The sequence below is a fragment of the Corythoichthys intestinalis genome, chromosome 4 (assembly GCF_030265065.1).
Source record: "Corythoichthys intestinalis isolate RoL2023-P3 chromosome 4, ASM3026506v1, whole genome shotgun sequence".
In the NCBI taxonomy this organism is placed as follows: domain Eukaryota; kingdom Metazoa; phylum Chordata; class Actinopteri; order Syngnathiformes; family Syngnathidae; genus Corythoichthys; species Corythoichthys intestinalis.
Window position 1 is genome coordinate 25023318 of NC_080398.1, and position 17689 is coordinate 25041006.

The following is a 17689-nucleotide window of genomic DNA, read 5'->3' on the forward strand; positions in this document are numbered from 1 at the left end:
TTAAATGGCCCCCTTGTCTTAGCCATGTGCAGCCCAACTGACTCTATGATTGTCAGTTTCTTAGAAGGACTTGTCAAAAAAGGAAAAAAATGAGATTTTAACAATTGAAAAAAAATGAGCAATTAAGTCTGCTAACTGTCCTTAAACTCTTTTATTTGGGCCACGTATTGTAACAAAAAAAACAACAACAAAAAATGGGTTTACCTTGCTTGAGTAACAATGTTGCAAAAAAAACCTCCAATTTAGTCATCTTCTCTAACACTTTCACATATTCTGCGTTCCCTCCACTGGACCGCACAAGCACATAAACAGCAATTACACGGGGCCAATAGCTCCCGTGGGACTCAGTGGGAGAAAATTAGCAGCCAAACGGCCATTAAAAAGGCAACCGGGTGACCTGCGCACGCCACAAGAGGGATGTGGAACAAGTCCTTCCGTTTTTGTTCCTTATTGCCAAAAAATGCAAACGGCTCCAAAAAAAGCCTATAAAGTTAAAACGCTCTTCTTGGGCGGCCTTGGCATTTCCAGCCAGGAGCCAGTAACACGTCTACTGAGCTTAAGTGCCAAGGAAGGTGAGCGCAGCATGAAATTGCAGCTATGTGAGATTTTGAGGAGATACTTGATTTCAGAGATGCAGATTCTAATATTTTTCTGCGAAAATTTTCCTTTTACTATGAAAAATGTCCTAACCATTTTGATTGGGAGAGGCTGGCAATGAATTATTGCTCCTGGCCAGTGGCGGAACAAATGTGAACAGGGCCCAGGTGCGATAAGTAAAAACAGACCCCCCCCCCAAGGTGAACGTCCAGTGGCTGGCGGTCCGCAAACCGGGCCTCCAGGGGTGCAGGGTTTATATTTTAACACTTAACCCTTGAGAGTCGAAGGACGCGCCGGCGCGTCCTCAGCGCACGTCGTCTTTGAAGCGCGCTCACGTTTTAATTACGTCACCCACATGCCGTTGGTTGGTCTCGTTTTAAAGTGCGGAAGTTGCGGTTTACTCTCGTTATTATTTGAAGTCAATCGACCAACTAGAACGTGAGATATTGTCATTTAAGTTTTATAGTTTTTCCTCTCAAAAAAACATTAAAACGCTGCATGGATCATTTGTTTATGTCTATATTTCCATCATTTCTAGTCCTTTTTCAAAACGGAAGCTCCATGAAAAAAACACAAATCAAACGAACCCTTTCGAAGTCACAGTGGAAGCACAAAATGCGTTTTTTTTTTTATAAATATAACTGCCATGCGAGGTTCTACCGAACAAGAGGGAGGAGTGTTCTGAAGCAGCGAGGTGGCGAGCGACGGCCGTTTGGATCGAGCAGCGACTTTGTGTGACTTTGACAATGAACGGAAAACTAAATTTAGCACAAGCAATTGTGCTTTTTGATCAACTTGAGGAAGAGGATGGTCCAAATTCGTCATCATCGTCTTCTTCGGAAGAGTCCTCGAGTGAAGATAGGGACGGATTTGAACACGAAGGGTGACGCCATCGACTAGCAGAGGTAAGCCAACTCACTCTTTTTTTTCATGCTGAAAACGTTTCTTTTGAAAGTTTCTTTTGATATTGCAAGACAAAGTTAATTTTAATGCAATATAAGTGTGTGTTTCTGCATATAATAATAAAATGTGCATATCAGATCAAAGTCGTACGTGCACTGTGGGTATCCCAGGCAGGAATTTATAATTTGTGGTGTTCTTCTTTCTATATGAAGATTAGGGATGTAGCACATATTCAGCTATGGTATTCTTTCTATTGTCATACATATAGATTTCCATTATTATTTATTGCTGTATATATTTTTATTTTATACTTTATTATTTTCATAAATACTGACTTATTTTCATGTACATTTATAGTGACAATGAAAGTAAAGTGAAATGAAAATGGAAGGGTGGAAAGAGGACCGACACCCCATGGAAGTGTGAGCTGTGTGATGTAGCCGTGTCTAATTCCAGGACGAAACTGCTTTTCGGAGTGGCATGACTGAAAAAAAATTAACTTGTTTATTGTAAATATTTTTGAAAATGCTTTTTTTCCCCCAATGTTATATATATATTTTTTTCCCACATCAGTCTTCTCAATTTGTGTATATAAATGTGTGTTCAAGAAGCTTGATTGTGTGTACATAGTTTTCATCAGGCGATGGGCCGCAATACCTAAACTCATAAAGAGATGGCCTCTAAACACTTTTTGTGTTAGATGGTATATATTTTTTCACTGTTCTTCACTGTTTGGTCTGCTGTATACAACCTGTTTTGACTAGAGCATGTATAAAGGCAAAAAACGCCTATGGCTATACCTGTTGTTTATGTTGAATTGTCAAATATAAGACTATTTATTCTAAATTTTTTTGGTTGAATGTTCATCCTAACATGTTGAATAAATATTACAAAGTTTCAAAACGGTTCGTTACGCATGTTTGGTTGTCAATTGAACATCAATTTTAAAAATTTTGACGAAACGATTTTGGAATTTTTGGTCTTTTTGTGCCCAAAATGAATATTTATAATTGGCCAGTGAAGGAAACAACAATTTGGACATGAAGTACAAGGTGTCACAAAAAAAGGGACCAAACCAGGCCATCGTAAACAATTCTTTCTTTGAAATATAAAGGCAACTTCAAAGGCATGCAAAATCAGACAAAATAGGCCCAGACCTTAAAGGGTTAAACACCATATTACAGCCCCGCGCATCATCGTACTGTTCTGTTTGACACTTCCCTTGCCCAATCGTGCCCGTTACGATTGCAAACCGGGCCCCCTAGAGGCCTGGGCCCGGGTTCCGCTCCCCCTCCAGCACCCACCAAGTTCCGCCCCTGCTCCTCGCGCAAAAACAAAATGAACAAGTAATAAAATGAGTAGATTAAAAGGTGGGTGAACTCACGGCGACTATTACAATATTTTGAAGAGAATTAACCACTACCAAAAGCAACAAAATGTCAAATTAATTATTGAATAATAATGTTTGTTTTTTTAATATACAGTATACAGGGTGTTCCAAAATGTTTGACCCCATTTCGTAGGCCAATAATTTTGACAATTTTCGTTGGAATGATCTCAAAATTTTCAGAGCTTGTGTAGAAACGTTTCAAGTTTTTGTGTGCAACATTTGGCATTTCTATCTTTTTAGGTTAAGAAATGCCGTTCACTTCAAAAGAAAAGGCATTTTGCGTGTTAGAGTATACTCGGACTCAGTCACCAAGGACAGTGCAGCGTGCCTTCTTCACAAATTTTGCAAAGAAGGCACCAACAATAAAACAAATTACGACTTTTTTCAAGAAATTTCAAGAAATTTCGGCACGAGCTCGAATACCGACTCGACGTGTGCAGTCATAGGCAGCGCTCATATTGAACATTTATGAAAATCAGTCATAGAACCAACAAATATTTGTACTTTTCTTTGTAAATTTAACCATAGGCGGAGTTTGACTTTTGGGGCAGGGGTGGCACAACATGTTGATGACCCCGAAACACAGTGTCAGCAATAAAATTAACTTACAAGAATATTTATAATAAAAATTGACACTGAGAGTTTTTTGTTTCCCATCATTCTTGAGGGGAATTCTAAATCAGGCTGCTTAGGCAATACTTTTCGCCAAGATAGTCATCCATTGAATATGGTACGCCCGCCGGTGTCCTGCCAATGTAGTTACCCCAGTCAAAAATTGTATCCCCTTGGTGGAGCCATATGGAGGTAGATTTGTGTCTTTATTATTCAATCCAAAAAAATTGCTTCAATAAAAAAATATATTTTCAACCAAAAAAAAGTCGCTTCAATAAAACAAAATAAAAATGTGTTTAAATGCAAAAATAAATTTAAAACTAAAAAAATGCATGTGAAAGCTATCTTTCTTTGATTCTTTTTTTTTTTTTTTTTAATTGAAGTAATGTTGATTTGTGTTTGGGCCACATTTTGGCAAGGACATTTTAGTCTTTATTATTCAAATCTAAAAATAAGTTGCTTCAAAAAAATATATATTTTCCAAAAAAAAATCACTTCAATCAAAAAAAAGAAAAATTTTAATCATGGAAACAGTTTTTGAATGCAAAAAAATATATGAGATTGAAAAATTTGTTTTCTTTGATTGAAGCAATCCATTTTATGTTTGGGCCATATTATGAGTAGGAAATGTGTGTCATTTAATCCTAAAAAAAGTTGCTTCAATCAAAAAATATATATATATTTTTAATCAAAGAAAAAATCATTTGAAAAATAAAATTGCCCTCCCCTAATTTTTTTTTTGTGAAAATTATATGCAAAGCAAATGACCGTCTAAGTTGCTAGTCACATCTGTTCGAAATAATTTTGACCAATTATGATAACATATTTTGTTTGTTGATTTCATTCATTTTTGTTGCAGTTTTATTGCTTAACAACTTATATATATATATATATATATATATATACAGTTGTGGTCAAAAGTTTACATACATTTGTGAAGAACATAATGTCATGGCTCTCTTGAGTTTCCAGTTATTTCTACAACTCTGATTTTTCTCCGATAGAGTAATTGGAACAGATACTTCTTTGTCACAAAAACATTCATGAAGTTTGGTTCTTTTATGACTTTATTATGGGTTACCAGAAAAAATGATCAAATCTGCTGAGTCAAAAAATATACATACATGGATCTGAAAAAGCGAATCATTGACTTGAACAAGTCAGGAAAGTCACTTGGAGCCATTTCAAAGCAGCTGCAGGTCCCAAGAGCAACAGTGCAAACAATTGTTTGTAAGTATAAAGTGCATGGCACTGTTTTGTCACTGCCACGATCAGGAAGAAAACGCAAGCTATCACCTGCTGCTGAGAGAAAATTGGTCAGGAGAGTGAAGATTCAACCGAGAATCACCAAAAAGCAGATCTGCCAAGAATTAGAAGCTGCTGGAACACAGGTGTCAGTGTCCACAGTCAAGCGTGTTTTGCATCTCCATGGACTGAGAGGTTGCCGTGCAAGAAGGAAGCCCTTGCTCCAAAAGTGGCACCTTAAGGCTCGACTGACGTTTGCTGCTGATCACATGGACAAAGATAAGACCTTCTGGAGGAAAGTTCTGTGGTCAGACGAAACAAAAATCGAGCTGTTTGGCCACAATGCCCAGCAATATGTTAAGAGGAGAAAAGGTGAGGCCTTTAACCCCAAGTACACCATGCCTACAGTCAAGCACTGTGGTGGTAGTATTATGCTGTGGGGCTGTTTTGCTGCCAATGGAACTGGTGCTTTACAGAGAGTAAATGGGATAATGAAGAAGGAGGATTACCTTCAAATTCTTCAAGATAACCTAACGTCATCAGCCCGAAGATTGGGTCTTGGGCGCAGTTGGGTGTTTCAACAGGACAATGACCCCAAACACACATCAAAAGTGGTAATGGAATGGCTAAATCAGGCTAGAATTAAGGTTTTCGAATGGCCTTCCCAAAACCCCATTGAGAACTTGTGGACAATGCTGAAGAAACAAGTCCATGTCAGAAAGCCATCAAATTTAACTGACCTGCACCAATTCTGTCAAGAGGAGTGGTCAAAGATTCAACCAGAAGCTTGTGGATGGCTACCAAAAGCGCCTAATTGAAGTGAAAATGGCCAAGGGACATGTTACCAAATATTAGAGCTGCTGTATGTATATTTTTGACCCAGCAGATTTGATCACTTTTTTCTGTTCACCCATAATAAAGTCATAAAAGAACCAAACTTCATGAATGTTTTTTGTGACAAAGAAGTATCCGTTCCAATCACTCTATCAGAGAAAAATCAGAGTTGTAGAAAAAACTGGAAACTCAAGCGAGCCATAACATTATGTTCTTCACAAGTGTATGTAAACTTTTGGGCCTGCCCCCCCCCTTAAAATCCGCTTATGAATTTAACCAATAAAACTTATGACCTTCAACATAAAGTGTATTTAGTTTCATTAAGATCCATCAAGTAGCTAAGTTCCGAGATGTGGGTATTTAGAATGGGGTCAACCATTTTTGACCCTGTATATAAAAGAGCACGGCAAGGTATCCTGGGAATTGCAACGTAGATTTCAGCATCAACATTTCTCCTCTTTGTCACTCCCGTCCCAACCTATGCAGTAAGTGATGCATTTAAAACGAATAGAATTGGCAATGTTCCAATTAACGAAGCAACATGTCACAGACAACACAGTCAACACGATTTGTTGACCTAATCATATAAATTCAGTGGAATGAAATTATAATAGGCTAATCTAGTCTTAAAATAAAAGAACTCACAAGTAGTAATAGATGATGACATTTATTGAATTTATTTATCTAATTTGTGCAACATTACATTAAAAATACTTGATGTTTTTCACATTTGCAATGGAAAAGGCTGTAGTTAATAAATCTGCCTTTGAAAAATGTAACTTGCCCGACATACACAAAAACTGAAGGCGCCCACATACCTAGAAGTAATGATTTTCTGAGTAAAGCACACAACTGAACACCCACGTTAAATTGCTTTTCCGCTGGCTTTACTGTATCATCTAATGCTGCTTTGTACAGAACTTCTATTTTATACGGTAGTGGTGATTATGAATAAACTGTAAAGAGAGATCAGGGGCCTGACTTTGTGGATTATTAGGATTCTACGTATCCATTTACAGTGTGTAAGGTGTCAGTTATCAAGGCTGAGATTGCATTACAGTAATATAGAAGGTGTTGCCATACAAAATTATGACAGATTGGGTCCAAATTGGACAATTTCACTTGAGGTTTTATTGACTTTTGTTGCCAAACATTTAACTTTGGCTATATGCTATGTAAATTTGAGGGCCATTGTAAACAAACCGTTTTTGGGGGGGGTTTTGGCTCAATTTCTGAGCATTCCCATAATATCTACTTTGCATAAAAGTGTCTTTTCTTCTTAAAAAAAAAAAAAAAAGCAATCGCTGTTCATTTGAAACTCGTCAGCATGTTGTCACAACATGCCACAGGGGCTCGGATCATGTTTTCATCTACTTTCCCCAGAGCAAAACCACGTGCAGGAGATGATGTCATCTGAGATACTGCGTGGGTAACAGAGGTTACACCTGGATGTGTTGAGGTGGTGACCCTTAACACTGAAAGCGGGGCCATTAAAAATGGGCCTCATGGCTTTTACATCCCGAAAGAATGGCTTTTGTTTGGCTTTGTTTTTTTGAGAAGGAGGTGCTGTGTAAAGAAACCCGTGTGGAATGCGGCTCTTTGGAGGAGAAATGTTAAGACTCAAATTAGAGATTAACTCATTTTTTCAAATTGAACCCTTTATAGACCCTACTCACGTGACGTCACAGCCACGCCCCCGCGCCATGATGTCCGCATACTCACCATAGAAATGCATTAGCGCTTCGTAAATTCTTCCTATTATTGCACGTTTTACTGCTCGTCAACATTAATACTCAAAATGGTGAAGTCGTGTGTGGCGGTCGGTTGCAAAAACAAAGAATATAGACGGAGAGACTTGAATTTTTACCGTATTCCGAGAGATCCGAAGAGGAGGCCGCGATTGACTGCTGCAATTCGACGAGAAAATTGGGCTCCAAACGACTACCACAGATTATGTAGTAGTCATTTTATATCTGGTAAGATGCATTTAATATATATTTAGAGGGTTTTGGGCTGACAACCACAATTAAGATCATTGCTAGGCTAATCGCCGACAACATACACGTATGTATGTAGTTAGTGCCATCGCTAAACCATATAAACATTAAAAGCCCTAGCTCCATTGACAAATGACATGAAATATATTAGACTTGACAGTGGATGTTAGCAAGAACAAAAGATTTTGAATTGAAAATTTCGTAACTCACCTTCCGAGCACAAGATTCCTGCCGAATTTTCGTGTACGAGGACGTGTTTCACCTAACCAGCAACGTAGCATTTATAAGCCTCCAAGCTCTTGAAGTTTTTCAAACTTTCGTGAGAATAGGCTGATTTTGTGTGGGTATCAGATGTCAGGCGAAGCCAGCGGGTCGAAAAACATCGATTTAGGCATCAAATACGGATCTGGCGAATGGATAAACTGAAGCTTTTCCACGTAACGCCTTTTATGCAACGGATCCAATGAGTTTACAGCGTCAGATAACACCGGGGCTTCCATGAATTGCTCTATAACTTGCTCGACTAATTAAAAACAATGAGAATGGGTCTGAAAAAGAGGTACAATATGGCGGCCGGAAACAGCGACACGCCCATTTTGTGACGTAGGTGAGTAGGGTCTATAGGGCAGTCGGATAATTCAATCATTGCCATCGACAGCTCTAGACGTCCAGTCCATTTTGACTTGGAGAGGCCTGACGCCGTCAATGAACTACATAATTGATGAACAACGAAATGTGAATGTACTGTGCTCACCAGGACGCTACGGCTCGGTCCTGGCTATACAGCGAGCTAAACTCCCAAATGACGATGCTGGACGTTCGTATAGTTTGCTGACTTTATTTTGGCCCTCGTTATGACACCATCATTTCAAGAGTGAAACTAAAAATAGAAATAATACAAATTAATTTTGTCCTTGATACCAAACAGGTTCGCATCAATGTAACTAAATAATAATTAGCTGCTATTATAGCAATGACACAAACGGTTAGCATGCGTTCGCTAGCAACCACACAACTGGCTCTAAGTGTCCGATCGCGGGTGGAAAACACACAACAACAACAGAAAAGATGATACACACAGGCGTTACCTCTGTAGAGATATTTCACAAGCATAAACAATGAACGTAGGTTCACAGCCGTGTTTCTCTCTCTCTCTCTCACTAACTCGCCCACTCGCTCAGAGCTGCGTAGCTGTCAGTCTTTTTCTGGCGTCTGAGCGCTCTTCTTCGCGTAAACAAGTGCAAGTGCGCCCCCACTTGGGCTTGAAAGCGCCACAAACTAAAAGCAAGCATTTCAATATAAAACAGTCAATAATACAATTGAACACACAACGGCAGAACGCGAACATGGCCATGGCTATTAAGTTATTCAGATAACTATAGCATAAAGAACATGCTAACAAGTTTACCAAACCATCAGTGTCACTCCAAAACACCAAAATAACATGTGAAATGATATAATAATATGTTAATAATTTCACACATAAGTCACTCCTGAGTATGAGTAGCACCCCCAGCCAACCTATGAAAAAAACTGTGACATAGTCCAAAAAATACGGTACATATGTACATAAATAAATGAGAAGTTTAAAAAAATTAACTTGTATTATTTTAATAATTCAACGGCCACACTTGTATACCGAATGTTGAAATTGTAATCCACATCAGCCAAAATGTGATGTAGATACAGTATTAGGGTATGCCAGTTCTTTGGGGTTATGCCAAGTTTTTTTTAATTAAGAATAATAGTCTATATCTAATACTGTCCTGTATATTAACCATGTTTAGACCTATTACCAACATTAAAACAAGTACATGGTAAAGTATTTAGACTTCCAACTAAATTGTGGCCATTGAAAATACATGCCATTTCCATTTCAGCATGCCAATGGGGTAACAACTTTTCAATATTCTGCTTTGTGCTTCAACTGTCAGAATCAGAAGTGAATAACGAGCCAAATATGGTGGCCTGAAGGGACAAAATGCAAATAAAACTCCACTGTAAAATGTATGACTTCTAAGTAATTTGTTTCAACTGTCACATTGGCTTATTTCCTGCCGTTGACGGTGACAGACGTCCCATCATGAGGCTTTTTTCATACTTCTGCTGAGTGTATAACTAGTAGATGTTCAATCAATTTGAACTGGGAGGTTCATTCGCTGCCGACCCTCCCACTTCAAATGGCTTGGACATCTATCATTTTCAATGGAAGCCAATGACTTAATATATCAACAATGACGATCATGCAGCATATGGTGGCCTTGAAGGGACAAAAAAATAAAATAAAAGGAAAAATAGCACGCAAGTTATTCAGAAATCTTGATATATCATGCACAAAATATTTCCTTTCAACCATTACAGGGCGCTCATTTAAAGCAATACTAGGTAACTTCTCAACCTTTATAAAATATTGTCATAACATTTGTGATACTATATCGACTGACAACTAGTTGATTGACACCTCTTTTATATCTCGAGGGGGTCTGTATCGTTTCACGGGCACTAATTAACTTTGAGGAGGGTGGCAGGAACCTTGCCACACAAAAAAAATACAAATGTGCTGAATTCTTTACGGCATACGTCACTTCCCCCTTTCATTATAAAGACGGAAGTGGGTGTGAACTCTTTCCCGCGAATTCTGCAAAGGTGGCAGAGCAACAAAAGAAACAAAAAGTTTTCTCCAGAGCGTAGGGGGGGGAAAAAAGTCTACCAGAGTCTAAGAGAGAGAGAGTCTACCAGGATACTCAAGAATAAATATTGGCCCAGTTTTCACTCGCTGGCGTAACCCCCCCCAACCAAACTCGTCAGCGGGGGGGTGGCCACACCAAGCCACATGGTTGCTAATAGAGCTGGGAATCTTTGGGCACCTAACGATTCGATTACGATTACGATTCAGAGGCTCAGATTCGATTATAAAACGATTATTGATGCACCCCCCCTTTTTTTTTTTAAAGTTTTGTACATTAGTTCCAAAATTGTTCAGAAATACTCTCAGGCTAAACCAAACTACTATTTCAGTATCAAGTTCGCATATAGCAGTAAACAAATATACAAAAATAACATTAAATAAAAAAACTCCAGTCCCCATTCTGTATCAGCAGCTTTAAACTACACTCAATTAATTTATGTTGTGAATCAACCGTTAAAGTTGTTAAAATTGCTCCCGTTATTCCATAATTTCCCCTTTGTCCACTTTCGACATGTGAAAGTTTTAAAACTATTTTAAAGATAGATTCAAGTCAATATTTTACCGATTTAGGAGTATTTTAGATAAAAAGTCAATTAGGTTTGCTTGGAAGGTTCGCTACAACAGCCTTGCAAGGAAGTGTACTGCTTTAAGATGGCGGCCGTTTACTAACGCCCACATCTAGCTTTTTGTAGATATGCTGCTTACGCTACCAAATCTATAATGCATCTAGTCCTATATAAATGATATCTACCGTAACATTATGTGGCTGTACTTTGTAGCAGCTTTTCGGCAGCAGTCAGGTATGTTGTTGTGTTTTTTTTTATCTCGTGGCATGAGTTGAGCTAGAGCCGTGAGTTGAGCATTGGCATTACCTGAGGGGCCGGGTAATGAGAAGCATGATGTTTAGCTACTCTCGCTCCGTTCCGTCCCGAAGACCGCTCGGCGCGCTGAGTGTGTTGTACTTCCGCTTTACTTGGCATATTTCAATAATCGGAATTTGGATGTTTGTGAATCGTTCTCGAATCTTCCACGGCCGAATCGCGAATAATCTAAGAATCGAAAATTTTGCACACCTCTAGTTGCTAACGATCATATTCTATTGTTAAGCCACAACTGGATTCATTACCTTATTACTATTCAATCTTCACAGAGCCTCTAGAAACAGAAATGTCATTCAATCCATCTGCAAGCGACCGGGAGATCATGATTTTACGACACTGTGCGGGTGTGTACTGGTCCTCATGGGAAACGCGGTCTACCACTTTTGTCCACCAGCGTCGCTAAAATCGTACAAAAACTGAAACTTTACCTAGTGTTGCTTTATAACTCATTGGCTGGCATTGACTGTGCTAGACATCAAATCTATTTTGACTGGGAGGAGTGAATGAACAAATGAAAAAAATACAATAATTAGTCATTAAAAAAATAATGACTAATTTAAGTTTTTTAATGATCAAGAATCGTCACTTGCCCTAGAAAGGGTCAAAGGTCTTAAGTGTAAAAAAAAAAAAAAAAAAATTACCAAAAATAGTCCGTTGTTCTATAAAGGTTTAAAGGTCTTAAGTGTCAACTTTTGAAAAATAGCGGTCTAGTCCCTGACAAAAGACTTGTCGCGTATCCATTTTGTAGAAACAATTGCTAATAACCTAACTTTTAATTAAAATCTCACACAACCACATACTGGATGTAACCCCAGACCATGATTTTGCCACCACCATACTTCACTGTTTTCTGAGTGAATCTCGTATCCATGCGGGCTCCAGTAGGTCTCCTGCAATATTTGCTGCAACTGCGGTGTAATTCAATGGAAGATTATACTGAAAAATTCACGTTTTGCCACTTTTCCAGAGTCCATCCTTTTGACAGGCTGTGGGCCTTGGCAAATGCCACACGGTTTTTTAATTGTCTGCACCATGAGAGATAAGTAGTCTGAAATATCAACAAATCTTAGCTGCCTCTTACATTCCGAACCATAAAAAGGGACAATTTCTGCAGCAGGATGGTGCTCCATCGCATACTTCAATCTCTACCTCAAAGTTCCTCAAGGCAAAGAAGCTCAAGATCCTCCAGGACTGGCCAGCCAAGTCACCAGACATCAACATCATTGAGCATGTCTAGGGTAGGATGAAAGAGGAAGCATGGAAGACGAAACCCAAGAATTTTCATGAACTCTGGGAGGCATGAAAGACTGCTTTCTTTAATGTTCCTGATGACTTAATCAATAAATTGGATGAATCCTTGGCGAACCACATGGATGCAGTCCTTCAAGCCCATGGAAGTCACGCAAAATATAATATTTGGATCAAACAGCACTACTTAATTCGCTTATGTTATGTAACATTTTTGTATTTAAAGTACATTTTTTGTTCAATTTTCACACTACTTTCCGTAGGCGACAAAATGTTTGTCTTGTCAAATTTTGACTTTTATGTCTTCATTAAATGATAAATCTTTTTTCAGTGAAACAAATATATTTTTGTACTTTCAACATCATTTAGGAGGGTGTTAGCTTTCATATGAGCCATTTCTGAAACCAATGGAATAATTAAAAGTCAGGTTATTAGCAATTGTTTCTACAAAATGGATAAGCGACAACACTTTTGTCAGGATGACAAGTACTGTACTGGACCTTCAGATGGTAAAACTCTCCATTTTAAAACTTGAAAGGACATGGAAGTATTCAAATTAGGGTTCAAATGGCACAAACATATGCTTACACAACAAACAGTATTCACCATTAGGTCAACTTTAGCTGTTTGTTTGAAATAATGACATGTCGCATGGACAGTGGACACCAACGCCTTCTGCTGCTGCTGCTTGCATTGGTTAGCAGTAAATTCAGGACGTGATGCACACCGTCAGAGCATTTCAGATACGCGGCTGGTAATATTTGTGCGCAACGTTACACCTAGTCGGCTATATGTGCCTAGTAGGGGGCTCCGCAGCCACTTTGGAACGAGACTGACGGACGCCAAACCAGCAGCTGTAAATAGAAAGTATAAAGAAAAGCGTACCTTAAAAACAGACAGTTACTTGTGACAGCACCCCCAAACTTTTTGGTCACTCCCGATTCGAACCAGCTTTGTGGAAGTGTCCGTAAAATGTCCAACAGACGTTCACTCCGGAGTTAGCAAGTCAGCGTGCTTGGAGGCTCTAAGTTGTAGATAAATACACCAAAAAAAATGCTAGGTAAACGTGGTATAATGACTAGAGTGGAGACAGCTCGTGCCCGCCGCTCAAAGTGAGCTCCCGGGTTGTGTCTCGGCAGCCGGCCCACAGCGGGCGCCACCAGGTGCTCATTTACATAACTGCACCGGCTGTGGCCAATCAGAGAGGAGAGCAAGGTGCCTCATTGGATATTCAGGTGGAAAACTCGACCAATTGGAGGCCGGGGGAGGCGGGGCTATATGACTGACAACAACTTTGGAGTGAAACTGAAGTGTGTGTGAAAAGCCTTTTAACATAGTGCACGGATCTGATTGCAAGCCTTGTTAACCCTTTGCTCCCTTCAACGGACGGAATAAAAATGGGTTTATCGAGCTGACAAGAGAGAAAAATGGATTATTACAAGGGTGCAGGTTTGCATAGGGACGGTAGGGACATAACACTACTAACTGTTCAGGATGCTCAAATTGTCCCCACCAACTTTTAAGCAACCTTATTTACATTATGTAATGAGTTTAGTTATACATATAGGTAGTCTTCCATAGTCTTCCCATGTTTTAAGCAAGGGCGTAGGTTTGCATAGGGACAAAACACTACCAACTTTTCAGGATACTAGAATTGTCCATATCAACTTTTAAGCAACCTTATTTGCGTTATACAATATAATGACTTCAATTATATAGGTCATTCTGACTGTCTTCCCATATGTTGTAAGGATAGAATTGCGCCAACTGTTATTAAGTCAATTATTATTTTCATTATGTTCAGACTTACATGTACCCGTTTCAACTTGCTGAATGGCTGATGACTTGACCCCTCGCCCATCCGATATTCGCACACACACACACCCACGCACACACACACACACACATTAAGATATTAGAAGTTTTTTATCAGCCAGCAGCAGCCACTGTAAGAAATGTAAAAAAAACGTCAATGTTGTGGAAGTTGGGAAGACACTACTAATTTTGCTACTGAAAGTGAGACCTGCATCAGAGTTAGCATAACATTAAACTGTGTGAACTTGACCTGAAAAACTCCAGTAGGAAGCTGCTTAGAGAGAAGTGTCCTGCTGTATGTTTTTTACTGTTAACGTTAAATTAACTGTGAGAAATGCAGTAAACCCAGGTTTACCCCCTTCCCACAATTTTACTTTTTGATCTATGTCGTCTTAAAGCAGCTTACAAAGGAGCTTTCATTTTTTGTTGTAGTGTTTTACCAAAAGGACAGCTCCACTTTTATTTATTTTTGTTTTTCCCTGACAAATACGTTTTTTTTTTTTTTTTTCAGTTTAATTTAATTTCTTTATTTAGACAATGTTGAGTGGTCTTAAGACACGTTTATTTTCTTGAATTCCTGAAGAGTTAAGAGACGATTAACAAGCTTGTATTTATTGTGCTTGTTAATATAATTTATAAAGATGTCCGATCACGTCATTTTCAAAGTATCGGAATTGGCAAAAAAATATCGGACATGCGTTTTTTTAATATATATACAGTGCCTTGCAAAAGTATTCGGCCCCCTTGAATCTTGCAACCTTTCGCCACATTTCAGGCTTCAAACATAAAGATATGAAATTTAATTTTTTTGTCAAGAATCAACAACAAGTGGGACACAATCGTGAAGTGGAACAACATTTATTGGATAATTTAAACTTTTTTAACAAATAAAAAACTGAAAAGTGGGGCGTGCAATATTATTCGGCCCCTTTACTTTCAGTGCAGCAAACTCACTCCAGAAGTTCAGTGAGGATCTCTGAATGATCCAATGTTGTCCTAAATGACCGATGATGATAAATAGAATCCACCTCTGTGTAATCAAGTCTCCGTATAAATGCACCTGCTCTGTGATAGTCTCAGGGTTCTGTTTAAAGTGCAGAGAGCATTATGAAAACCAAGGAACACACCAGGCAGATCCGAGATACTGTTGTGGAGAAGTTTAAAGCCGGATTTGGATACAAAAAGATTTCCCAAGCTTTAAACATCTCAAGGAGCACTGTGCAAGCCATCATATTGAAATGGAAGGAGCATCAGACCACTGCAAATCTACCAAGACCCGGCCGTCCTTCCAAACTTTCTTCTCAAACAAGGAGAAAACTGATCAGAGATGCAGCCAAGAGGCCCATGATCACTCTGGATGAACTGCAGAGATCTACAGCTGAGGTGGGAGAGTCTGTCCATCGGACAACAATCAGTCGTACACTGCACAAATCTGGCCTTTAAGGAAGAGTGGCAAGAAGAAAGCCATTTCTCAAAGATATCCATAAAAAGTCTCGTTTAAAGTTTGCCACAAGCCACCTGGGAGAAACACCAAACATGTGGAAGAAGGTGCTCTGGTCAGATGAAACCAAAATTGAACTTTTTGGCCACAATGCAAAACGATATGTTTGGCGTAAAAGCAACACAGCTCATCACCCTGAACACACCATCCCCACTGTCAAACATGGTGGTGGCAGCATCATGGTTTGGGCCTGCTTTTCTTCAGCAGGGACAGGGAAGATGGTTAAAATTGACGGGAAGATGGATGCAGCCAAATACAGGAACATTCTGGAAGAAAACCTGTTGGTATCTGCACAAGACCTGAGACTGGGACGGAGATTTATCTTCCAACAGGACAATGATCCAAAACATAAAGCCAAATCTACAATGGAATGGTTCAAAAATAAACGTATCCAGGTGTTAGAATGGCCAAGTCAAAGTCCAGACCTGAATCCAATCGAGAATCTGTGGAAAGAGCTGAAAACTGCTGTTCACAAACACTCTCCATCCAACCTCACTGAGCTCGAGCTGTTTTGCAAGGAAGAATGGGCAAGAATGTCAGTCTCTCGATGTGCAAACCTGATAGAAACATACCCCAAGCGACTTGCAGCTGTAATTGGAGCAAAAGGTGGCGCTACAAAGTATTAACGCAAGGGGGCCGAATAATATTGCACGCCCAACTTTTCAGTTTTTTATTTGTTAAAAAAGTTTAAATTATCCAATAAATGTTGTTCCACTTCACGATTGTGTCCCACTTGTTGTTGATTCTTGACAAAAAATTAAAATTTTATGTCTTTATGTTTGAAGCCTGAAATGTGGCGAAAGGTTGCAAGGTTCAAGGGAGCCGAATACTTTTGCAAGGCACTGTATATATATATATATATATATATATATATATATATATATATATATATATATATATATATATATATATATATATATGTTTTTTTTTTTTTTTTTTTTAAATTTAAATTGTTTTCTAATTGTATTTAACGTTACAGACAAAATGTCTTACACTCATCCAGAGTCTTTAGTTTTGGCTTAAAGTAGGGCTATCAAATTTATCGCGTTAACGGCGGTAATTACTTTTTTTTTCAGATTAATAATGTTAAACTATTTAACGCAATTAACGCATGCACTGCACGACCCACTCACGTATTGTCGCGTTCAATATATAATGGCGCCGTTTTACCTATATATAGAGCTAAAAGGCAGCGTAAAATGAGTAGAGAGAATTTTGGCAGTCTTTGAAGCCTTTTTTTAATTGCCTAAAGCCTTACAATCCCTCTCCCTACGATTAGAAATATCATGGGAAGCAATGTGGGGAAGCAAGGTAGCAAAAACGATCGGGATCAGATTGGGAGCAAAAAAACATTATCGTAACAACCCTAATAATTTATGTACAAATGATGCAATTTAAATTTGTTAATAAAATCCAGACATTTTTCTGGAATTTTTTTTTTGTAGTTTTTGAAAACAAAGGTTTGAATTGAACGATGTAGGCTGAACCAGTACACATAAAAGTTAGTATACATATTTGCATTGGTCATTATGAATGTCCCGTCCCCAGCAAAAAGTGTACATGTAGGTTATGCAATTCCATCCCTACCAATGTTCAGACCAAACCTAAGCTCTTGGTTTTAAGGATAGAATTGACCCTACCTTTTATATTTTCATTATGTTCAGACTTACAATTACCCCTTTTTACTTGCTGAATGTGCCTGTCCACCAACCCCCAAACGCACGTTTGATTGGATGATGACATACATTCATTTAAAATGTATTTATTTATTTTCTACATTATGTATCTTTTTTTTTTTTTTTTTAATCGTTTATTTATACATTAATCATAGTCGAGGTAAAAAGTTTTTTTTTTTTTTTTTTTTTTTTTTTTGAGTTTCTTGTGGACAAAAGCAGTAGTGTTTCACCTGAAGGAAGATTCCATTTTTATTTATTTTTGTTATACCCTGACTAAGAGGTTTCTTAAAGTTATATTCAA

The 17689-nt window shown here is 38.5% G+C and overlaps 1 protein-coding gene across 2 annotated transcripts in view; it reads right to left on the reverse strand.

Moving 5' to 3' along the window:
• Positions 1-13525, reverse strand: part of ddr1 (discoidin domain receptor tyrosine kinase 1) — a 164484-nt gene extending 150959 nt beyond the window's left edge. For both annotated transcript variants that reach the window (XM_057833558.1, XM_057833557.1), the window contains exon 1: positions 13282-13525. The gene's annotated coding sequence lies outside the window, so the exon portion shown is untranslated. The remainder of the gene's footprint in view (positions 1-13281) is intronic.
• Positions 13526-17689: the final 4164 nt, after the last annotated feature.